Source organism: Bos indicus x Bos taurus, chromosome 14 (genome assembly GCF_003369695.1).
Source record: "Bos indicus x Bos taurus breed Angus x Brahman F1 hybrid chromosome 14, Bos_hybrid_MaternalHap_v2.0, whole genome shotgun sequence".
Lineage (NCBI taxonomy): Eukaryota > Metazoa > Chordata > Mammalia > Artiodactyla > Bovidae > Bos > Bos indicus x Bos taurus.
Genome location: NC_040089.1, coordinates 41796633 through 41822366, shown reverse-complemented (window position 1 = coordinate 41822366; position 25734 = coordinate 41796633).

Sequence of the window (25734 nt, the reverse complement as noted above, 5' to 3'; positions counted from 1 at the left end):
AACAATCTTCAGTTTCCATCAGATTGTTTTGTGTCTCTCATTAACTTAAGCTTGTTTGTGTGTTTGTGTGTGTGTATGTATAGCCAACCCAAAACATCTCTCTCTTTTGTTTTTCCAAGAGTAACTATTGTTCCTGCTCTTTTCCATTTTGGAAAACCTTTCTCTTTTTTAATTAGTTTTTCATGATTCTATAGTGAGAACCAATAAAATAACATAAAATGCACAAATAAACTCATAATAAAAATAATGAAAAAGTATTTTTGAGCCAAAAATAATTGACTTCCTGATCCTGAGGGGGAAATGCTACATTCTTTGCTATTGTAGAGAGCAAACCATAAATTATTCACCAAAGAATTAAAAACCCTTTCACTGTTGGCAGCCTCTAATTTATTTCCCTCTGATTACTCCTAGATATTCAGTTAAGGCTGGAGAACTTCTGAGCATTTATCTATAATACTAAAAGTAATTTTATACAATGAAGTATGATATAGAGCTTAAAAATAAATGAAAAAAAAAAAAAGCCTTTAGAAAAATAAAAGCAGTGAAAGCATAGAAATTCTCCTCGGAAGACACAGTTATTTCCCTTCCCACATTGTAAGTAAAAATTTAACATTTAAAGACATTTATTTGCTTGTTTTCTATAAATAAGTTTAGGATAAATAAAGTCCTTTGTAGGTATTTCTGTGAATTATTTACAGATGCCTGTACTGAAAATTCAAAATGCCAGAGTTCCCAGTAAGATATTCATTCATTCATTCATCAAACTTTTATCATTTTGTATCAAACACTGTATTCAGAGTTAAGGGATACAATTTAGAAAAAAAAAAAAACCAAAAACAAAACAAAACTTGCTGTGTTGTCAGGGAATTATATTTAGCAGCAGAGTCAAAATATGTATACGGATAAGTTTAAAGTAAAGCAAGACAGTTTCTAGTAGGCATGTAAAAATAATGCTCTGCATTCAACCATTTAAAGTTCTTGAAATTATGAAATATTTAAACAGAAAAATTTCAATAAATACTAGAATTTGTATTTCTATCTGGATTTAACAATTGTCGACATTTTGATTTATTTACCACAGTACCTTTTATTTATTTACTTAAGAGTACTGCTGCTGCTAATTCGCTTCAGTCGTGTCTAACTCTGTGCGACCCCATAGACGGCAGCCCACCAGGCTCCCCTGTCCCTGGGATTCTCCAGGCAAGAACACTGGAGTGGGTTGCCATTTCCTTCTCCAATGCATAAGAGTGAAAAGTGAAAGCGAAGTCGCTCAGTCGTGTCCGACTCTCAGCGACCCCATGGACTGTAGCCCACCAGGCTCCTCCATCCATGGGATTTTCCAGGCAAGAGTACTGGAGTGGGGTGCCATTGCCTTCTCCGACTTAAGAGTACAGTGCTACATAAACCACTGAAGCTCTTTGCTTTACCCATTCCCTTGCAGTCCTGCTCAGGACTAGCTGGTATACTGACTTTATTATGTATCCACTCTCATCATGTTTTAATACATTTATTAAATGTTCATAATCCAATGCAAGGTGTATGTATTTAAAATGAATGCTTTATTTTATGTATTGTTTTGACACGTACATAAAATGGACGAGACGGTTGGATGGCATCACTGACTCAATGGACATGAGTCTGAGTAAACTACATGAAACAGCGAAGGACAGGGAAGCTTGGCGTGCTGCCGTCCATGGGGTCACACAGAGTCAGACACGACTGAGTGACTGAACGACAACAACGACAATCATTTTGATGACATTTCCCCTGGAATATCGTATCTTTAAACTAATTTTCCCCGAGGTGGTATTTTCTATTCGAGATACTTTGGGTTCACTGCATATTTTATACTCCACAAGACTCCATTCCTGTGGCTTCCTCCTAAAGGCATCTCTGACGGAGCAGCAATGGATACCATTTATTGAGCTGTCACCTTGTTCCAAGTGCGTTGTAGTCTTTTACATGCCATCATCATTTAGTCTCACAATGTGAAGTTAGGAGGTGTTATCATTCTCGTCTTGGGTGAAGAGGATCCTGAGAAACAGAAATAACTTGCCCAGAGTTACATAACCAAGAAGTGAATGAACAGCTTTGGAACTTCTAGGGGAAGAACCCAGGATCCTCACTCACCTGCTACCAGTGAGGTTAAAGCAACTTTGTTTACTGAGCTTCAGGTTTGCTCTTGCATGATCTACTGATTTCCATCTTTTGCTCCCCTGTTGTACTGGTGCATTTGTCACCTTCTCATTTACTGATAAGTGTGTGTGTGTGCTCAGTTGCTCAGTCGTGTCCGACTCTTTGTGACCCCATGGACTGTAGCCCAGACACCAGGCTCCTTTGTCCATGGGATTACTCAGGCGAGAATACTGGAGGGGGTTGTCATTCCCTTCTCTAGGGTATCTTCCTGACCCAGGGATCGAACCCATGTCTCCTGCATTGGCAGGTGCATCCTTTACCACTAAGCCACCTGGGAAGCTTGCCGATAAGAGACTCTATTGAGATTAATCCTTTGCCATTTATGATCATTAAAATATATTTTTCCCAAAAGAAAATCATCTTTTAAATTTGTTTTAGTGACTTTTATTATACAAAAGACTGTCTTTTTTATATGAAAATTGTCACATATTGCCTTTTTTGGTGTCTTGTTCAGAAACTGTTTCCCTATACTTCCTATACAAATAGTAAAATCCTTTCTTATTCTTTCTTATGCAAGCACATAAAAATATTCTGTTATATTTTCTTCAGAATTTTTGTCTTGCTTTTCAAGTTTTTATATCTTCTATAATTTATTTTATGTGGCCAGAAGTCAAGGGTCTAATTACTTTTTCATGCAAATAGATAATTTAATAGTGACCTGTAGGCTATTACTGGGTTCTGTAATCTAGTCCAATGCTAAATTTGTGTATCTTTGTGAGGAGATTATACCATTTTAAATATTATTGGTTAAAATTTTTCCTAATAATTGAAAAGGCAAATTCTCTCTTTTTTTTTCATAAGAATTGTCTTAGAAAAAAATTTTAGCATTTTAACCTCATATAAAATTTTTTTAAATAAAATTTCACATTTTTCCCAAGTGCTTCACATTATTTGAATAGTTGTCTTATTTTTGTTTTTGTTGAGATTGTGACTTGTGTAAATTTTATTATATTTTGTCTAATGGCTTTTAATCATGTGTAAGAAACCTATTATTTTGTTTACTGGTCATAAATGCCTGAAATTGTTGACCACTTATTAATTCCAACAGATTTTTGGTTTTCAGCATTAAGTATTTGTGTTGATGGAAAATATGACAATTTTTCTATCTTTCTGATTTTAACACCTTTTTTTTCCTCTTGATTTATTGCATGTTGCAAGAACTGCAAAATAATGTGAATTATTTTTTGATAGCACATGTCCCTGTTTTTTGGCAGACCCAAACAAAGAGTGTTTCTAATATTCATCATTAACATGTTTAAGTGAAAGTCTCTCAGTCGTGTCTGACTCTTTGTGACTCCATGACTCATAGAGTCCATGGTATTTTCCAGGCCAGAATACCAGAAAGAGAAACGGTAGCCTTTCGCTTCTCCAGGGGATCTTCCCAATCCAGGGATTGAACCCAGGTCTCCTACATTGCAGGCAGATTCTTTACCAGCTAAGCCACAAGGAAAGCCCATTAGCATGTTTACTATGGTTTTAAAAATTTTTGTGTAGAGTAAGTAGATATTGTTTATCAAGTAGAGAAATTGTATTTTATTCCTTGTTTTAATTTTTTTAATGGAAATGGCTTAAATATACAAATCATTCTCTGATCATTTTATTCCAAGCTGAAAAACTAAAATAAAATTAAATCTACATCTAGGCATGTAGGTAAACTTCTAGAGATTAGACAAAGGAAAATGACCCCAAAGACCAAACTGAGAGGAAAGAAGAAAGGTAGCACAAAAATTGTCAAAAATAACTCATTCTAAATAAATGTTATCCTAGTATATGAAAAAAGTTAATATCAGAGGGTACATGAATGGCATTAACATAAAGAAAACTATTAACAAATGAATTTCCAAGGAGGAACCAGCTATTTTAAGATATTGTTTGGAAGGAAGGTTAAGATGTAGCTTTAGACTTTGATGCACAAATACAATTTTAAGAATAATCACTATGAGAAAAGAATAAATGTAAACTTCTGAGCAAGCAGAGGAAAAAATTGAGTATTAAAAACAGATTTAAAATATTAATTATCAGTTAATTGCAATATAGAATGAAAGTGAAAGTGTTAGTTGCTTAGTCGTGTCCTACTCTTTGCAAATCCATGGACTGTACCCCACTAGGATCCTCTGTTTGCGGGATTCTCCAGGCAAGAATACTGGAGTGGGCTGCCATTTCCTTCTCCAGGGGAACTTCCTGACCCTGGGATCGAACCCCAGTCTCCTGCATTGCAGGCAGATTCTTTACCAGGTTCAGGTTCTGAACCACCAGGAAAGCCCCAAAATATAGAGTATAGAATTTTAAAAAGTCATAAGAAATAGTAGGACAAATAAAAAACAGAATGAAAGAAATATGTAATTTGGAATAAAATTTAAATAAAACATTCAATACAATAAAATATAAATAAGTTAACACACAAAGTGAATCATGAAATGTATTAAAGATAAGTAAAACAAGATGTGGGCATAGCTTTGACCATGGATGTTGATGTATCATAAATTAAAGAGTTTAATAATGCAACATTCTGCACCTAACTCACAACAAACAGAAGTTTTCCATCTGTCTTTTTTCTTCCCTTCCCCTTCTGAATAATTCAATCATAAAACTACACAAACAAGGTGATCATCCATGGCTGAAACAGTGGGAAGGAGTTGTCATGAGTCAAGGTGTCATGAGGTGCTTACCTCATGTGGGAAGGAGGTGTCATGAGGTGCTTACCTAACACAGACTGTCAGTGCCTGAGCAGAGAAAGGAAGGTAGCTGTGCAGTGTGGGAGTGAGGCATAGGTGGGTGTCTGGATGTGTGCAGTTGGAAGTGATACAGGAGGAGAGTGGGGTCTTAACATTTGAGAAGTACAAGCAGGGCTTTCATGGAAAGGACCAAACTGATCTGGTGCATCAGACTCAATTAGGGTAGGGAGAATAACTTTACAGGGGACACCCTAGCGTGACCTCTCAGGGATGAGAGAGGTGAGACAGATATCACATGGGAGAGCTGGCCTGGCCCAAGGCTTTCAGCTTCTGAGCTATGTCAGCAAGGTGTTCATGTAGATGATGATCCTGACATGAGTTGTTAGCACTAGAGCAAGATGAGCAGGTATTTCCCATGAGAGTGGTCACTAGACTGTCAAAACACCAATGTGGTGAAGGGGCTCTTCCTAGGGAGGAGATAGAGGTAGTCATGGGAGATTGGTCAATTACTGCCTGTTAATTAAACACATATAGTAGAGATAGTTAACAAAAAATAAACTTGAATTAGCCTTGTACCTACCTTTGAATTGGATATGAAGGCAGTGGTACAAATATTTCAACATTTATAAATAGATATAAATTTATCCCGTAACTTCCTCCATTGAGAGAGCCTGGTCGCAATAACACTCCCACAGCAAAAAGTACATCAAGTACTGAACTCTTTTAAATAGGGGTTGAGGCAAGAAAATCATAAGATTAACCTGGACTATTCTATAGTGTCAGGAAGCACAAAAGTGCTCAAAAAATAAGGAGAGATAATAGAGTCCACACGAGAGCCCACATGCAGAGGTTCCAGCTGGTCAAGACTGGGACAATATGAACACCAAAATAAATAATGATAGCAGTGGATTATAACCCCTTATAATCCAAACAAATTGGATATGGACTTTGAATCTATATTACTACAAATGAATAAATGAGTAAAACACAAAGTTGATGAGAAATAGATACTTACATAACTTCCACCTCCCCAGAATACATATTATTTTTAACTAAAAAAAAACTTATTGAAATATAGTTGATTTACAAGGTTTTGTCAGTTTCAGGTACAGAAAAGTGATTCAGTTTTATATATGTGTATATATGCCTGTGTAAATATATATATATACACATATATTCTTTTCATATTTTTCCCATTATAGATGTTACATGCTATTGAATATAGTTCTCTGTGCTATACAGTAGGTCTTTGATTATCTATTTTATGTATGGTAGTGTGTATATTATAATCCCCAGTTCTTAATTTATCCCCCACCCCTTTCCTCTTTGGTAACTATAAGCTTCCATGTCTGTGAGTCTATTTATGTCCTGTAATAAGTTCATTTGTATCATTTTTTTGCTCCCACATTAAAGTGGTATCATGTGATGTTTGTCTTTCTCTGGTTTACTCTCTTAGTACAATAATCTCCAGGTCCATCTATGTTGCTGCAAAAAGCACTATGTCATTCTTCTTATGGCTGAGTAGTATTCCATTGTGTATATGTACCATATATTCTTTATCCATTCTTCTGTTGATTAATACTTAGTTTGTTTCCGTGTCTTGATAATTGTAAATAGTGCTGTTGTGAATTCTGGGGTGCGTGTACCCCTTTTTTAATTATAGTTTTCCCTGGATATAGGCCCAGAAGTAGGATTGCTAAATCACATGGCAACTTTATTTTTACCTTTTGGAGGAACCTCCATACTGTTTTGTACAATGGCTATACCAATTTGCATTCCTACCAATAATGTAGGAGGGTTAAAATAATGCTGGATATGGTATGGAGAAAAAGAACAGGCATATTAAACACAAATGAAAGACAAAAGTATCTTTACAGTTGAGAAGCCTTACAGAATACCACCTTAATTGAATAAACAAAGGGAAATCATCATCAATGAGAAAGTTTAAACTGTATGTCAACTAAGAGGATGCAACAGAGGAACAAACATCTTAATTCTGTAATGCTCCTAATATACAGTGGAATATATGTATTCCTGAATATATAACATGACTCTCAACATGGAAAACATCAGACAATTCTAAATTGGGAGCCATCTTATGCGATTTCACTGCTGAATATTTCAAACTATCAAGCCACTGCAGTTCAGGAAAGACTGAAAAACTGTCTCAGAGTGAAGGTGACAAGAAGGATTTGAAAATGACAAGGTGCAATTCTGAACATCCTGGGGACATTTAGTGAAATTTAAGAAGTCTGAGAATTAGTTGGTAGTGAGGTAGCAATATTAATTTCCTCCTAGTACAGTGGTTAAGCAGGAGAATGTCCCTCTTTGTAGGTAGACACTAAAATATTAGGAAATGATTGTGCATTCAGCTGGCAATTTGTTCTCAAAATGATTCAAGGAAAAAATTCTATGCACTATATTAGTAATTATTCTGCAAATCACAGAAATGCATTAAAGCAGGACCAACTCTAGCATACGTGGCTCATTTCATGAACTTTCACCCCAGAGTACATGTACTGTCTCCCACATGGTCTAACCTAGCAGAGGTTTTGATGGATTTCAGCCTTTGATGGATTTCAGCCCCTATGACCATTATTTTGTTCTGTCCCTTTGTGTAGTTCATAAGCCATATATCATACATGCCAGCCTTGCATAAAAAAAGTGTTTTATGTGGAGTATTTTATGTAAATTCAGAGATCTACAGTGATTTAAAAATAATGTAGCTAAAAATAACCTTAAATTTTTCTCTTAATAATTAATTAATATTTGAGTTGCATTTACCTATAAGACTCTGGTTTATTTAAATGAGATTCTCAATTGTTAGAACAGAGAATACAAATTATTCTGAAGACATTTATCTTCAAAGAATATGTGTAAGAAGGAAAAATGCCTATTAGAAATATTAACAGTATTCTGTTTGCCAAGCTTTTGATTTGTTCAAATACATTTAATTATAAGTATAAATTATATATACAGTTTAGAAACAAAGTGTTTAATAATTTAAGGATTAGCTGTGAGTCAAAATAATTTGTTTAGCCTAGCAATAATAATTTAATTGCAAGTTGTTCAGAGAAGTGTACACAACACACAATAAATATTTATTATGTGTTGAATGAGACAAAGAATATCAAAGAATTTAACAGTTTGGCAAACACTTGAGCATTAAAAGCTTTTATTATTTGCTTAGGCATGGAATTAATTTGAGATAAAATAATTAAAACCTAGCACAAACTCTATTCTGAGTTTGTGGGTTTTTAGATGTTAGCTATGTGGTGATTTTATCATGAAATTAAGTATAAATTAGAAAAACGCAAATTTGCATATTCTTTCTCACACATCCAACAGAGTATTAATTCCCAGAAGAGGTATTTATTACATAAATACATAAGAACTAATTAAATCTTGCAAAGCACTCAAAAGTTAAATCTATTGGTACTAGCCATTCATTGTTTAAATTCTGAACTCCTTGACCTTTTACTGTAATTAGAAATTGAAGGGCCTAAAATTACATCCAAAAGGGAAATCGTTAGCATTCATTCTGAGAGGCTTCCCTTTTCAGGATTTTTCACGTCATCCTTGTTTCTTCAAGTTGCTTCTTCTCCCAGCTACTTTTAAGTTGAAAGTTTTCCAAGTACAACTCTGTCACGATCTCCATGAAGTTTAACCTTGGAAATGTGAGGGATTTGATCACCATTATAGATACCAAAATGATAGCTAGGAGTCTTATCTTCATATCCTCTGAAGAAAATATATAAATCTCAGTTTACTAGAATACATCTCTGGCTTTATTCTCCTTAGCTAAATTTTAAAATTATACATATAGTTCATTACTTGAGGGGTTGAATTTCTAGGAGACCTACAGCAGTATCAAAGTAATGAGATTTTTGATTAAGACCATTCCAAAACTGTCATCCAGAAAACTGGACCAATTGCACTCATGAGTAAAGAATGTATTATTTCATATACTTGTCCACATATGATATTATCATTTTAAAACTAACATTTTGATAGGTGAAGGAAAGTATTGGCTAACTGATTAATATCTATGCTTTCTTTTACCAGTATAGTATAGCTTTTTAATTATTTATGGTTTGAATATTGTTATCAGAGATTTAAATCTTTGCATTAATTTTTGTTCATATTGTATATGCCTTATTTTCTATCAAATATTTGACTTCTTGTATATTCATAAGAATCACTTATATAAATAGATAACTATACACATGGAGAAATAAAAATCATTTTCTTATTATTTTCCTTTTAATCATATTACTTTGAGATTTTTTTTATGATGCATGCCCTTTTCATATTTTCATATTTTCTTGTCAAAACTCTATGCTTTCTGATTATGGTATTGTCTATAAAGACCACTTCCGTTGTACCTGATATTGTGCATGTTTTCTTCTAATTCTCTTGTTTATTTTTTCATATTTAAACTGTTAATTTACAGAATGCCAAGAAAGATACTTAGCTAAAACTGTTTATAGAATAATCCATTAATTTACTCCATTTCTTCCTGTCTAGATTATTTTATAGATGACCACATCATATTCCATGACTTTCAGTAGCATCTATAAGATGATGGGAGGGCTTCCCTGGTGGCTCAGATGGTAAAGAATCTACCTGCAATGTGAGAGACCCAGGTTTAATCCCTGGGTTGAAAGGATCTCTGGGAGAAGGGAGTGGCTACCCACTCTAGTATTCTTGCCCGGAGAATTCCATGAACAAGGAGCCTAGTAGGCTCCATGGGTTTGCAGAGTCAAACACAACTGAGTGACTAACATTCTCACTTTCATAGGATGATGGACCCTTAATTTCAATCTCTAGGCCCAATTTTTACCTCCTAGCACTAAATATATGTTCAAGTGTCTTCTTGACATCTTCATCCAAGTGTCTCATTAGGCAAACTAAATATGCCCCAAACAAGGCCCTTGATTTCCCCCACCAAACTGAGAAAATTTCTTCTATCTGACTTTGTCAACTCATAAAGTAATATCACCAAACAATGCAGGAATAAATACTTCCAATTTCTAATTTTCATTTATTCTATTTTCTAAACCAAACAGATCCAACCCAACAAGCTGTCCTGTCAGTCCAATTTTCAAAATATATTTTGAGTTTCCTGATTCTGTTTATATCCTCTGTCCTCATACTCTTCTAAATCACTATCATCATGTACTCAAGTATTGTAACAGCCCTCAAGTGTCTCTGCTTCTGCCCTTGTCTCTAGTAATGCCTTTTACACACAGAGGTCAGAGCAATTTTAAAAAATATTTATTAGATGTTGTTATTCCATTGTTTAAAATCCTTCCATAGTTTTCTTTGTTTTTCCTGTCTTTGTGTTAGTTTGGATTCCTTCTGTAGCAAGCTCGGGGACAAGAATTCAGATGCAATTAACAGTTGTTTGTTTTGTAATTTTTTTGAAGTACTAGAATTACTTGTAGATGAGTGGGACACAGCACCAGAAAAGGAAGCAGCCAACAAAGTGTGTGTGAAAATCCAGAGAAAAGAAGGAAGACTGGAACTTCCCCCACAGGTTAACTTTGTGAAAGTTGCTCAGTCATGTCTGGCTCTTTGTGACCCCATGGACTATACTGTCTGTGGAATTCTCCAGGCCAGAATACTGGGGTGGATAGCCATTCTCGTTTCCAGAGGATATTCCCAACCTAGGGATGGAACCCAGGTCTCCCACATTGCAGGTGGATTCTTTACTAGCTGAACTAGTAGGGAAGCCCCAGATTCACTTCAGAAAGTAGTACAAACAACACATTACAGTGTTACCAGCTCTCCCAACCTTCAGAAGGGAGGTAAAATGGATATATATTTTCTTAGTCATTGACTGGAGAGTGATGGAGTATGGGCGCTATTCTACATACCTGTAGCGGTTACAAATATCTCCCAGGCACAGAAAGGTAGATATAGGCTCTTGAAGCCTGAACACACAGACACAGTAGGTGTTCAAGACATATGAGCACTCACAATGTCTGTTACAGCCTTATGTAACTTGATTTCTGTTTTGCTTTCCATTCTAATCTCATATTTCTCAATCTTAGTTTACTGTGCTCCAGCCACACTAGCTTCATTTTTATTCTAATTTTTTTCTTTACTCATGTTTAAAATGTTTCTTCGCCTCGATTTTCAGTTCTTGTTCTTTAAGACTCAGATTAAATGCCACCTTCTCATAAAGCCATCTGGCATAAGTCTACTAAAGTATGAATCACCTAGACAACAGTTGCAATCTCTCAAATTATCTCCTAGATTTCTTTTATAACATTTGTTCTCAATATTATGGCTATCACAACAAGATTTATTCCTCTGTTTTGTTACAAAGTTGTAGTGCATAAAGCTGATGGCCCTCTAATTGGTCTGTGGTGAGAAGAATATGCTTGAATACAGAATAATTAGTTTGAAAATAGGAATACATGTAGATAAGAATTTGGATTTGCCAAAAGTAAGGTCTTCCCTTTGCCCTTAGCTTCTAATAGGTAAACATATGTTATTCCTGATAGGAGTATCTTTGAGCAAATGATTGAATATATCATCCGATAGAGTGGATGATGACTCTATCAGTAAGATAAACCACGTAATTTGGAGTAGAGGTTTTTAGTTCATTTGTTGTCAGGTGACCTGAAGACTAAAGTCAACCACATGGATAATCTAGCATGACCAAATAAAGGAGCCTGCAATTAAAGACTCAACACGAAAATCCAGGTTAGTTTCCCCATTGGCAAGACTCTGTTTGCAACGCCATATTGAAGCCACTAGTGTAATGAATTCTGACCCCATCAGGACAGTGAAAGCTTTGTATATGGAACTCTGCCGGACTCTGCCCAATGTTCTTCATTTGGCTGAATTTGATCTGTTCCTTTTCCCTATAATAAACTGATATTGTGAGTATCATAGCTTTTCAGTGAGTTCTGTGACTCCTAGCAGATTATCAAATCCGAAGGTGATTTTTGGAACTCGGTAAATATTGTGGTTGATTTCAGAAGTCAAGGAGGGTCTTGAGGACTGAGTTCTCAGACCTTGAAGTTTGATAAAGTCTGGGTACTAAGATTAAGCCTAAACATTGAAGTCATCTTTGTCCTATTTTCTACAGATGCTTTATAAGTAATAAATCAATATATCCCACTGACTCTTTCTTAAAATCATATCCAGAAACCAACCTCATCTTCAACTTTAGCCACAGCTCTCTTAAGGTCTTTATTATCTTTTACCTGGATTATTAAATACTCTTCTAACAGATTACCTCACCTTCTTAAACTTTGATATCAATACATCAACCAAAGAGATCCTTTTTAAACATAAATCCAGCATGATACATTTAATTATTTTTCAAAATATACCTTGTCTTTCTGTCTGGGCCCCTTCATTCAAAGTCCTTCACCACAGAGTCCTTGCTACGTAAGGATTATAGTTTTCATTCTGTTTACATTGGACTTGATTATGGTAAGTAATCAGAAAATGAAACATAAGTATAAGTGACTTTGTTACTTCTGAGCAGAAGTTTAAAGAGCCAATGCATGATTTCTTCATATCTATCTTCTCATTGCCTTAATACAATGGTGTTGTCATAGATTAGTTCTGGTTTTTCATCTTGGTTCCTAAAGAGAACATTGAGAACTACAGCCGACATGCATCTTGTATATATTGGCTAACGGAAAACTCTATTGTAAAAAGGGAGCTTTCCAGGTGGCTCAGTGGCAAAGAATCCACCTGCCAAAGCAGGAGGCATCAAAGATGTGGGTTCAATCCCTGGGTCAGGAATATCTCCAGGAGGAGGAAATGGCAGCCTACTCCAATATTCTTGTCGGAGAATCCCACAGACAGAGGAGCCTGGTGGGCTACAGTCCATAGGATCACAGAGTCAGATTGACTGAGCATGAACACATACACTGTTGTAAAAAAAAAACATCTACTGAGATTTTAGGATTGTGGGTTTAAGGAAACATTTCATATGGAAAACTTGACACAGAAATTTGCACCGGAAGTGGGATGCCAGTGTAAGAACATTAACAAAAAATAAGTGATGTGACTTAGATTATAAGGACAGATGGAACATGGTGAGAAAACTACAACTGGAGGTTGAAAATGACAGCACATGGTATGCAGGAGTGGGGTATTTAGTATAAATGCTGACTGACAAAAAATACCACGTCAGTTTATATTTCCATGTGAAGAGGTTGGGGAACAGATGCTGTTAGCATACTTATTACTACTGATTGTAAAAGAAAGAGATGATCTGAGAAAAGAACTGGGGTTGGGTGAGTGGGAAAGTTGCAAAGAGATAAAAGAGAAAGTAGACCATTCAGAAATTCTGAAACATTCAGGATTGAAAGATGCAACTATTTCTCATATGCAATGGGAAAAAAATAAAAGAATATTGATAAAAGTTTAAACCAAAGAAACGTAAGATAATTAAATTATATGCAAGGCTGAACCTTGTAGTAAAACCAAATCAGCCATCTTTGACTGAACTCAGGAAAAAGAGATCTGAGAATGACTTGCCAACAGAATTATTAGTATAAAAAATCCTGAATTCTAAAAATTATGTCTAGATAGCTATATGTTTCTTTAAAAGTACTGTGAGATGACTGTCACCACATAGAGTGTACTGCAATCAAATATATAAAAAGGCAGCTAGGGTTTTGATAGCATTTTACTTTGTAATATGCCTTAACTGTAATTTCTACTATTCTCCATGACAGGATAACTGATACTGAACTTGTCCTGCTGCAACTAGCCATAAAACAGACAAAATGCACAAGTCCACTGTTTTAACCTCCTCTGGGAAATATGACATACAAAGGCTGATTCTTGAAAGAAGAGAAAGACACAAAGTAAGCCCCACATTTGCCTGAGCTTTCTTCCTGGGATATTTTCCTAATTATAATGCAATTAGTAAATGATCCGAGCAAATAAAAATGAGCTGAAGAGGCAGAAACTAGATTTTGGAGCTGATGAAATGGTGAATTTTTAGAACAGGAACTAGGGAGGAGAGAGGTATGTAGGAAAAGAGCCCAGAAGTTTATATAAGATTCTCAAGGGTCTTTGGCAGAGAGCTGAACTGTACATGTGCAGAGTAAAACTCTATGAGGTGTACCAGAGAATAGCTATTACAAGTGTGAGCACTGAACAGTGATAGTTTTTAGAGATGGTATTTGAATTAAGGTAGCTTAATTAGTATAAAGATAAAATGCAATAATACCAACATTTTTAAAAGCCAAGAACATATCTATGTACTGCATTAAAGAATAGAGAAATGGTACAACTCTACACATAGGGAAATAAGGCACACCTAATATTTATAGATGATATAATTTTCTTGGGGATGCTCCAACATTTTAAGAGAAGTCTTTAGTTTGGAAAATATGAAGTAATGTAAATTGTTCCCAATATTTGGAGAGCTGAGATTTACAGTTAATGATGAAATTCTGAAGCCTAAACACCATCTTGTCTTTATTTTGTTTTACAAAAGAAGAAGAAAGAAACCCTTTAACTGTTATTTACAAGCTTGAAGGCTTTAATGTTCCAGCGGTCTTAGTATAGGTTCTTCTAAAACCAAAGCTTGAGACAAAGTCTTAGATTCAGGTAGTTTATTTGAGAAGATGTGAAGAAGAAAAGGGTGTAAAACAAGGAAGGAGAAAAGCCATCAAGGCAAACTTTATTATGCTAGTTATCACTGTGGACCACTGTGTATCTATCTCATTGGAATATTGAGGGCCAATAGAACATACCTCAGAATTACTGCTTCAAAAAGAGGAAGAGATTAGAGTGTTTATCCTTTGGTCAAGATTTGCCTCCAATTGTGTTAACTCTTTTGTCCAAATGACCTGATCCTTGTTAAAGCAGAGTGAGCATCTGTAGGGGCCTTCCTGGTGGCTCAGTCAGTAAAGAATCTGCCTACAATGTGAGACTCAGGTTCAAAACCTGGGTTGGGAAGATCCCCTGGAGAAGGAAATGGCAAACCACGGCAGCATTCTTGCCTGCTGACACCGCAGACAGAAGAGCCTGGCAGGGTACAGTTCATGGGGTCGCAAAGAGCCGGACACAACTGAGCAACAAACACACGCAGTGAGCATCTGTGGCCTTCAAGATAAACTTGAGCAAAAAGTAGGGAGAAGGGACAGACACTCAACGTGGGATTTTGTCAAGATACACTGGAACTGCCAGTGAAATGGGAGCTGAGCCCAAGTGGTGTGGTATGGAACATCAGAAGCGTATGCCCCACTCCACTTCAACTGCCACTCAGATTCACTTGCACTGTACTTATTAGTTCCATCCTTCAAAATGATAACTAGTGGTAATCTCTAAAAAAAGACCTGAGACTAGAGAATCATTTCACAGGTGGTATTCTTTACTGCTGTAACTGATCCATGAATATATGTAATAATTATCATTAACTTTCTCTACTACCCATTCACTTTAATCTCATCTCCAGCTGTACTTCTTCTAATGTAGATAGTCTTCCCTTTGCAGTGAATTAGATCTGCTTTCCTATAACATTGAGCCCTTAATAGCTTCGCCCTTTTGGGGACATGGTTGCTGAAATGGTCCATTCACTATTATTACCTCACCTAGAAACTTCAATTCTTTCATCATAGTCAGTGTGGATTGATTGCCATAACAGAATGCTACAAACTAGGTGACTTGAACAACAGAAATTTATTGTCTCATAGTGCTGGAGTCCAAGATCAAGATGTAGGTTAATTCCGTTCCTGATTAAAACTCTCTTCCTAGCTTACAAATAGCCACCTTCTCACTGTGTCCTCACAAAATTTTCTTCAGTGTGTGTGTGTGTGTGTGTGTATGTGTGTGAAAAGAGACCTATCTCCCTTACCCTTCTTATAAGGCTATCAATCCCATGGAATTAGAACAATACTCTTCTGACCTTATCTGACCTTGCCACTTCAGTTCTGTCTGACTCTTTGTGACCCCATGGAGTGTAGCTCTCCAGGCTCCTCTATCCTTGGGATTCTCCAGGCAACAATACTGGAGTGAGTGGCCATGCCCTCCTCCAGGGGGTCTTCCTGACCTAGGGATCGAACTTGTGTCTCTTATGTCTCCTTAATTGGCAGCCAGGTTCTTTACAACTAGTGCCATCTGGGAAGCCCTAATTACATCCTAAAAACCCATATCTCCAAATATGATCACAGGTAGTGTTAGGGTGTCAGCACATGGATTTTGGGGAAATTATTCAGTCCATAGCACCATCATAGAAGCCATTGGTTCAATGTCTGTATGCCACCCTGCAGTAGAGCACCTCAACCCCATGCAGCATTGTACCTGAGTTGGTGTCTAAGTAGAGGCTTTAAAAAGCCATTCACATATTATAGTAGACTGGCCACTTTCAGGAGAGATTGTATATACTAAGAGGGGTGGATTTAACAAATACTATGGTTCTGTGCCCATTGACTCACCTCTTTTGCCATGAAGTGTATCAATATCCTAATGCAATGCCTTACTGAATGTCAAGCAGATAAATATGCCACTCAGTAAGCCCTTGGAGATTTGTGCTTGTAAAGATCTGCAATGTATCCCATTCAGGATAGGTATTTCAGGATAATCCCATAGTCACTTGATGACCTGTAAATAAACACTCATATTCATCAAGGGCTCCTTAAAACTCTTAAAGGTTGCATCATATTGTAAAATGTACATACACTTTGATATTGAAAACAACTTGTAGGACTTCTCTAGTGGGACAGTGGATAAGAATCCACCGGCCAATGCAAGGGACATGAGTTTGATCCCTGGTCTAGGAAGATTCCACACGCTACAGAGAAACTAAGCCCACGTGCCACAATTACTGAGCCCACACTCCGGAGCCTGCAAGTCGCAACTACCGAGCCTGCTTGCTGCAACTACTGAAGCCTGTGCACCTGGAGCATATCCAACGCAACAAGAGAAGCTACCACAGCGAGAAGCCCGCACACCACAGTGAAGAGTAGCCCCTGCTCACCTCAACTAGAGAAAGTGCATGCAGCAACTAAGACCCAGTGCGGCCAAAACTAAATAATAAATAAATAAATAAAACTATTAAAGATTAAACTTATAGAAATATATAATAAGGAAATTATCATTGCAATGAACTGAATGCTTCCATGCCCTCTAAATTCATTTGTTGAAATCCTAACTATTGTATTAGGAAGTGGGCATTTAGGATTAATTAGGTCATGAGGTTTAAGCCCTCATGAATGGGATTGTTGTCATTTAGACACCAAGTCATGTTTGAGTCTTTTGTGAGCCCATGGACTATAGCCCATCAGGCTCCTCTGCCATGGGATTTCTCAGGCAAGAATACTGAAGTGGATTGCCATTTCCTTCTCCAGGGACTCTTTCTGACTCAGGGATGGAACATGAGTCTCCTGCATTCGCAGGCAGGTTCTTTATCATTGAATCATCAGGATACCCCATCATGAATGGGATTAGTGTCCTTATAAAGAGATCTCAGAGAGCTCCCTCATTTTCCCTCTGCCATGTGAGGATTCAATGAGAAATCAAGTTTGAAACCCTATAGGGAGACCTCAGCAGAACCTGACCATGCGGTTAACATCAATCTGGGACTTTAGTTTCTGGAACTGAGAGAAATAAATGATTGTGTTTATAACCACCCAGTCTATGGTACTTTGTTATAGCAGCTCAAACTGACCAAAACAATTATATAAGTCCACAACAGTATATATACAATTTATGCTCGTTACTGCATTGTTTACAGCAGAGAAAACTTGGATTGAATCTAAATATCTTCCATAAAGGATTTCTTAAATAATTTAGTAGAATATTTATATGTTTTTATAATGAAATATTATAATAAAAATATTCTAAAGATGTGTTTGTAGGCATGTGTTTGTATACATATGCACTGCACTGTCTATTAATATCGTAAACAGAGTCAGAAGTGCTGCTGCTGCTGCTAAGTCACGTCAGTCATGTCCAACTCTGTGCAACCCCATGGACAGCAGCCCACCAGGCTCCTCTGTCCCTGGGATTCACCAGGCAAGAACACTGGAGTGGGTTGCCATTTCCTTCTCCAAGTTAGAAGTGACTATGGGTATATTCTCTATATTTTAGGGTAAAATATGCATTTTGTATGATATCATGGTAATTTTATAATTTAAAAAATAACTTGTATTTTGAGAATTAACAAGCACAAAATTGGTGTTCTCAAAACAATAGAGAATAAGGCCCAAAGGAGAAAAAAATATTTTTTTCCACCATGTGTGTGATTTTTATTTATTTATTTATTTATTTTTCATGTGTGTGATTTTTACTGACTCACGGATCCCTGACTGATGATGTGAGCAAAAATAAAAGGAGCTTTGGTGAACTTGAGAAAAATCTCAGTGGGGATGAAGGTGCAAATGGGTATGGTCCAAAGGTCTAGAAACTATGACAAAATATTGCCTGTGATGATTTAGGAAATGATAAATTTATTTCTAATATATGAAAGGATTTACAGAAAATACAGATAGAGGATCTATAATACAGTCAAAGGATCTGCCCCCCTCAACGCCCTGCCAAAATAGTAAAAACTCACAAGAAATACTTATGATCTGAAATGTGGAAAACTGACAACTGTTATCATTAAGCAATTCGTATCTATGTTTAAGGGAATTCTCAGGTGGCTCAGCAGTAAAGAATCTGCCTGCAATGCAGGAGATGCAGGAGACATGGGTTCAATCCCTGGGTCAGGAAGAGAAAATGGCAATCCATTTCAGTATTCTTTCCTGGAAAACTCCATGGCAAAGGAGCCTGGTGGGCTACAGTCCATGGGGTCCCAAAAGTCAGACATGACTGAGTGACTGAGCATGCATCTATGTTTAAATCATTTTTAAATCAGTTTTGCTGATTTATAATCCCAATATACCTAAGCTTTATTAATATTTTAGTCTTCACTCCAATCTTTCTTAAATCTTCAACTGTTGAATATTTACACATGTATCAATCACTTAGAAATGAATATAAATATGTTTATCTGTCGTCAAGTGAAAATGAATACAGCTATAAATTTTCCAAGCTTGTTTTAAGTGATTGGTGACTGTGTCTCAGAAGTTAGCAAGGCCTGAGTTTGAATCCTCTAACACTGTAACTGTGGGAAAATTAAGAAATCTGATCTTTAAATTTCTTTAGTTCTTTAAAAGGGATGTTAATGAGATTATCATTGTTTATAGTGTTATTGAAGGGATTAAATTAGATATTATAGATTTTATTTTAGGTATAGTGTTTTACACAGAGTTAAGTCCTGAACTGACTTGTCACCCTTATTATCATCCCTTCTGAACCCCACAGGACTTTGGTTCTCCGACAATCCTCCTGTGAGAACTATAACTGGATTTGACAACCTTCTTTCTCTTGTCACAGGACACTTTGTTGTTTAATCTTGACCCGTTTCTCTGACTTTCCACTGCTTAATAAACATTCTCTAGCCATACTGGAAATGCATGACATTTACTAAGTTATTTTCTTCCCCCTTTCTCCCTCCTCCTTATCCCCCAAAGTCCATAGCTCATTCTGTCCTTCAAGACTCAGGGAACACCCTATATTTAACTCCTCTCAAGTGCTCCTGTAATCTCTCTGCCTCTCTGTAGAGCTTTATCACTTGCCACTCAGGATTTCCTTATATCAGTAACAGCTTAAAACTCAGCAGGTAGCAGTGCTATCACAAAGTAGACACTCAGTTAACAAATGATTTTGAAAGAAGAAAAGGAAAAATGGAAGAAAGAACAACAGAGAGACAGAAGGAGAAAGAAAGACAAACGGAAAGGAAGGAAGGAAGGATAGAGAGAAAGGAAGAAAGAAAACGAGGAAAAAGAAACTGCCTTTAGGTCCCATCCTCTTACAATGCTTGTTATTATCAGAGGATGAAGTTGCTAGAGGGCATCTGAGACAGTTCCTGGGGAAGACTAGTCTGAGGCCAACAGTTAATGATGCAAATGCTCAACCAAGTTCCCTTCAGGGTATCAATGCCCTTTTCTTCAAGCCCACCTTATCTATCAATTCTGACCATCTTCCTACTTTGTTCTTCAAAGACACTCAAGATCAGCACTGTGCACTTGGCCCTGATTAGGGTAGCTATCCCTCATGCCCTGCCCTCTGCTCCATTTTGATGGCTTAAGTATTAATACAAATTCCTTTTAATAATCCCACCTGCTTTGGCAGAAGACTATGTAACACAAAGTTCATCAAATGTAGTGAGGATATCCAGCCCATTCAATCTGATAGTGATATCTGCTCAAAAGCTACACGGTCCATATATCATGTGAAGAAAAAGCAAAAGATTTTTATTTTATATTTTTTATTTTTGGTATTTGAATTTTAAGTGTGAATGCTTATTTTCAACTGAAAAATGTGCAGTTTTTGAACTGATTTTTCTTGACAAGCTTTTAAACTAAGGAATGTCACTAAATTGCTTTTTTATTGTGCAAGATTTTATTCAGCTTTTTAATCTTCTTTTCACTTATTACTTTATTTTTTTAATTGAGGGGAAATTGCTTTACAATGTTGTGTTGGTTTCTGCTGTACAACATGAATCAGTCATAAATGTATATATGTATATATATATATATATATCCTCTCCTTGAGTTACTAAATTTCTAACAAAATCCACTTCTCAACTCCTACCATATAATTGAGATTGAATTTAAAGCCAAAGATCCTGCCCCATTTTGTAGTTTTAACAGTAGGTAAATTATGTAAATAATAAAAACTATAAGTGAACATAAATGATATATATAAACATTTATACTTTAATGATATACATTTATTAGAGCTTAGTTTTCCCAAGTTGATTCTCATAGATGTAATTTGATTCTCACATAAAACCATTGAATTAGGTGTGAGAATTACTGTTATTCTCATTTCACAGATATAAGCTTGAGAATCAAGCTTACCTATTGTAAAATTATTGACTTCTCTTTAGAATTTAGTTCCTCTATACAATGCTGTATTTATTTCTAAGCTCACAGTACAATTGGTTTGACAAATGAGAGTACTACATAAGAAATTTTTTTAATAGTGCCTTTAGTTTTTAGAGCAGTTTTAGGTTGACAAGAAAAGTGAGCAGAAAGTATAGGAGGTTTCCATATTTTCCCTTTCCTCCCAAGTTCCCTCTCTTATTAACATCTTACATTAGTGTGTATAATAGATGAACAAATATTGATATATTATTATTAATTAAAGGCTATAGTTTACATTAAGGTTCACTTTGTGTCATACAATCATACAGGATTTGCCAAATATAAATGTCATGTACCTACCATTCCAGTCTCATACAGAATAGTTTCATTTTCCTGAAATTTCCATGTTCTACCTATTTATCTCTCCCAGCTTCTTTCCACAAACCCCAGCAACTGTTGATCTTGCTACTGTCTTCATAGTTGCCTTTTCCAGAATGCAATGTTGAGCTTTAAGTTAACTTTTTCACTCTCCTATTTCACTTTCATCAAGAGGCTTTTTAATTCCTCTTCACTTTCTGCCATAAGGGTAGTTTCATCTGCATATCTGAGGTTATTGATATTTCTTCCAGCAATCTTGATTCCAGCTTGTGCTTCTTCCAGCCCAGCATTTCTCATGATGTACTCTGCATATAAGTTAAATAAGCAGGGTGACAATATACAGCCTTGATGTACTCCTTTTCCTATTTGGAACCAGTTTGTTTTTCCATGTCCAGTTCTAAAAGTTGCTTCCTGACCTGCATATAGGTTTCTCAAGAGGCAGGTCAGGTGGTCTGGTATTCCCATTTCTTTCAGAATTTTCCACAGTTTCTTCTGATCCACACAGTCAAAGGCTTTGGCATAGTCAATGAAGCAGAAATAGATGCTTTTCTGGAACTCTCTTGCTTTTTCGATGATCCAGCGGATGTTGGCAATTTGATCTCCAGTTCCTCTGCCTGTTCTAAAACCAGCTTGATCTAGACTCTCCTAATATCTTATTATTGCCATGGTCCTGACTGTGGCAACAATAACCAAATCTAACCACCAATTCTATTCTGATATCTAATAGATTTTTAGAAAGATCTATTAGAATTGTGTATAAAAGAGAGATACATTAGAAGTAAATAAGTCCTGAGGTCACTTTATTTTCATACGCAATGCAGTGTATAAGCATTGTGCTTCCGCATGTACCTTTTCCCTCTGAATGGATGTGTTCACTAGACTGCAGTAAACCTTTGCTTCTTAAAATTATTTGTTTATAGAGAGGGGAGAGAACAACAGAGAGAGAGAGGAAAAGCAAGAGAAAATAGTGAATGCTAAGGAAAATAAAAGTATACATTTAAAGATATAAGTTAACTCCTTTGCATAATTGACAGCACATCATATAATTGTGGAAGAATAAACAATATGCTGGAAAACATAGACACCGTGGAGTAGCCATTCAACTGAACTCTAATTATATTCTTCTTTTATCATATTCTAAGTCTTTGTGTGTTAGTTTTTGACAGAGGCCCTTTCTAGGGTGCTGCTGGGTACAGGTTAGTCCCCACAACTGTTCCCTTCATTCAGAATGGGATACCTAGCCATCATTTTTTAAAATAAACTTTCGTCTTTATTTATTTATTTTATGTCTTAGGCCAGACCATGCACACAGCATGTGGGATTTTAGTTCCCCAACCAGGGATTCAACCTGCTGCATTGGGAGCATGGAGTCCTAACCACTGGACCACCAAGGAAGTCCCCAGCCATCATTTTTTATGTTTACCATTCCCGTGACCCCAACAAAGCACAAAGAGCTAAGCTTGGGAATGTATCTACAATTAGATAGAGGATAGTATAATAGAGTATACCATTGCTCTGCCTGATTCCATCAACTTGAAAGGCCAGACTGCCTTTTCTCCAGACTTCAGTTAAGCAATCTTATTAAAACCTTCCCTTTTGCTAAATGTTGATAGGCGTGACTTTTGTCAATCACAACAACAAATAAAAAGTCCTGAAGATAAATAAAAATAAAATAAAGAGCCTCATGGACACGGAGCCTGGCTGGTTATGGTCCATGGAGTGGCAAATAGTTGGACATGACTGAGTGACTGAGCATGCATGCAAATATGAAAATTATCTCATTCAGTTTTTTTTTTTTTTTTTTTTAACCTTGAAGCATATTTCCAAAACTCTTTCATTTTTTTCAGGCCATTTTTCCAGCTCAAATTTTATTTTTCTCCTTAGCTTTGACATTGTAATCTGTCATTTCAATGATTTCACTGCTAAACTAAATTCACAAACTAACTGCAAATTGCCATCCATTCTTTGGCCTTCCCTCATTTTGTGCTTTCAGTAGAACTGGGAATTTCTGCCTGTCTCATGCTTTATGTGTTGCTTTTGACTTAGCTTTAATGGACAAGGCTGTGAAACTGAGTGCGGCTAACACCAAATCATGTTACTTAATCGATGCCCAACACTTAGTCCTTGGCAATTTTTGGTGCCTCATTTTCCTCTTTATTGCATTCTCTACTGCAAGGTTCTTCACTAGTTCAACATGCCAAGTGGCATTTGACCTCAACAGATGACTTCAACACCTTCCGAACTAAGACAAAAATCAATCCAATGTGAGAGTCCCCAGTCTGCCTTCTCTCTACCTCAAAATGTCTCTTTATCTTGAGTTTACATTTCCTTTTGAGCTCTTATCTCTTAGGAAGTCCTGCTCCCTTTCTTTACAGAGACTAACCCTTAGATTTGTGCTCTTTATCTTATCGTCTGTCTCAGACTCTTATTGCATCAATTATTCTCCTTGCTAACATCTTTAATCTTTTGTTCTCTACTGGATTCCTCCCCTCTGCCTTCAGATATGTTTTGGTCTCCCCATCCTTGCACAAAAGAGGTAGTTCCATAAATATTTAATGAAGTGATATTGAATTGAATTGAACTTAATTCCTCAAGCTCACAGAGTTACTAGTGACAGAGCCAAAAAATTAAAACCCAGGAATCCTGATCTTAGTTCAGTATTCTTTCCAAAGATCAACATTTCTCAAAGGTATATTCTACAACTAAATATCTTCTAAAATCCAAATCCAATGATTCTATTTGTTGAAGTGCAAATGTTTAATCCACCAAAATATAATGCTCTTTGTCTACTCATCAGTAAATACTATTGATCCTAATACAATATGATATTTGCTCATGTTATACATTATACATGTAAATAATTAGTTACAGAATTGGAAACATATTAGTCATGTATGATAGATAAACTAATTTGAAGGGCTTACTTTATTATATCATTCAAATGCTGTTGTAGGTTAATTTAATACCAAAGACTTTTTATTTATTACCAAATTGATTAGTACTTAATAGCTTACCATGTTTAGCTCTTGGAGATCCTTGAGGAACAGTCACTATTAATTTAAAATCAATTATAGTAGTTGAATAAAGAACCATTATCCTTTTCTCCTGTCTAGAAAATAAAGTCCTAGGACCAAAACAATGCATCACTTTTTAGAATTAAAGTCTATTATGAGAAAAATGATGCCAGTCACACACATGCAGAACAAACCTCTGACCAGAACATAATTCTATTATATTAATTTATTGGTTAACTCCTCTTGGGCTGTTGTAAACATAACAGGAGCCAAACAATGAACTGCAAAATATATTTACATGACACAAGCAGATACTCATCATTTCAATGTTGTAGGAAGGTGCATTCTCTCAAACATGGATTTCAACTTCTGGTTTCTTATATACTTAAAGTCATGATGCTTTCTTTTCTAAAATAATTTAATATAATTGCATTATAATAAATTTTATACTTTTATGAATTTTATACTTAAAGTACATACATCACTATATCTTCTCAAGCTATGAATTCTGATTTTTGGTATATCTGTTTAAATGGTGAGCTGTCTCAAGAAAATAAATACTATTTATAATTTCTCGATATATTTTATTAATTTGACCATATTTTGATTTTGCATATTTCAAAATTATATAAGGAAATAGTTTGAGATTATATTTTCTAAAAACCAGTGTATATTATTTTCCCGGTGCCTGAAAGCTTTCTATCTAGATTAACTATAAAGTCACAGTTTCACACTTACGTCAACTAACTTTATGTCCTTTCTAATTGTAAGCTTTTGTCACACAGAATTTTTTATTGACTTTATAAGAGTTAAAAAAAATACAAAAGGATAAGAACTAAAGTTGTGTGTATCTTAATATTACACATAATATCTGCCTGTCTATACATAGACTAATATTGATACTTGATTCTTTTACAACTGGACAAGAATAAAGATGAGGTGATTGTATATGTTGTTTATGACTTTGATATTAGAAGTGGATTATGAACCAATGGCTTGTACAAGATCACAATAGGTCTTAAGTAGACTTAGCTAGGATCTTTACATGTTCCAGCAAGTCAATTCTAATATTTCTATTTTGTCATGAGGACAAAAACCATTTATATAGAAAACCCATCAATGACAGTATTTCAATCTTTGCAAAAGATGTTTTTAGACTATGTATTAATTTTATTCTACTTCTGTCGTTAAAACAATGATCCTAGATAATGTACTCAAGCACATAATAAAACAGGATGCATGCTTTGGTTTTATGGGAACATTCATTTCCTCCATCATCAGTGTCACCTGTTTAATTTTTGCATCCTGTTTCGAAGGGAGGAAAAGGAAAAGAATGCCATTTTATCCTGTGTTTGGCCTTGTTGGAATCTATTGCTTATAAGACTAATGTCTTTTGGTACCTCTTAGTACCTCCTACCTGAGAGAATGGGAGTTGATTGGAGGAAGTAATAGATACTTGGAATCTGGGAGATTTTCCTATACAATATTATTCATTTTATTATTGTTGTAGATCTTCAAATTCAAGAGTTGTTTTAAACATATTGGAATTGCTCTTTTCCTTGTCTGCAA